Consider the following 582-nt stretch of genomic DNA (forward strand, 5'->3'; position numbering starts at 1 on the left):
ACTTATGGGTCGAGGTGGGGAACTCAGACTCGTGGGTCGTAGGGGTAGGTCTAGAGCTGGCTATGTTGATTGTGTGTCATAGACCACGTCAGCGTCATGAACAATCCTTGTCCGTCGCGTACACCTGCATACAATCAAGCTCATGGGTTGTGCATATGTAGATTCATTTCTTAGCATCCTCTTGCGTCGAAAATCCTCTTGTGTCGAAAAAAGAGGCGCTACTAGCGACTTGTGGCTCAGAAGTCGCAAGGGACGACACAAGAGGATGCTAAGAAATGTAGCGCCTCTTTTTTCGTTCGCGAACTAAAGGTTCGGGAATATATTAGGAACGTGTGCGGAACGTGGAAGGTGGGCATGTGTATTTCCAGCAACAGGCGACAGAGCAAGGTAAGTTCGACGCCATGCAGCCCCAACGAGTACGGTTGGGCCCTGTACCTAAACCGTGCGCTGGACGTGATCATGTCGGTTGAGCTCAACCGTTCGGCATCCTTCTGCTTAGCGGTTGAGGTTCTGGTGGAAGAGGATGCATTTACGCATGGCGCGACGTGGTAGAGGTGCCAGGGTCGAGGACGAGGAGGCAAG

Source organism: Saprolegnia parasitica, assembly GCF_000151545.1.
Source record: "Saprolegnia parasitica CBS 223.65 unplaced genomic scaffold supercont2.93, whole genome shotgun sequence".
Classification (NCBI taxonomy): domain Eukaryota; phylum Oomycota; class Saprolegniomycetes; order Saprolegniales; family Saprolegniaceae; genus Saprolegnia; species Saprolegnia parasitica.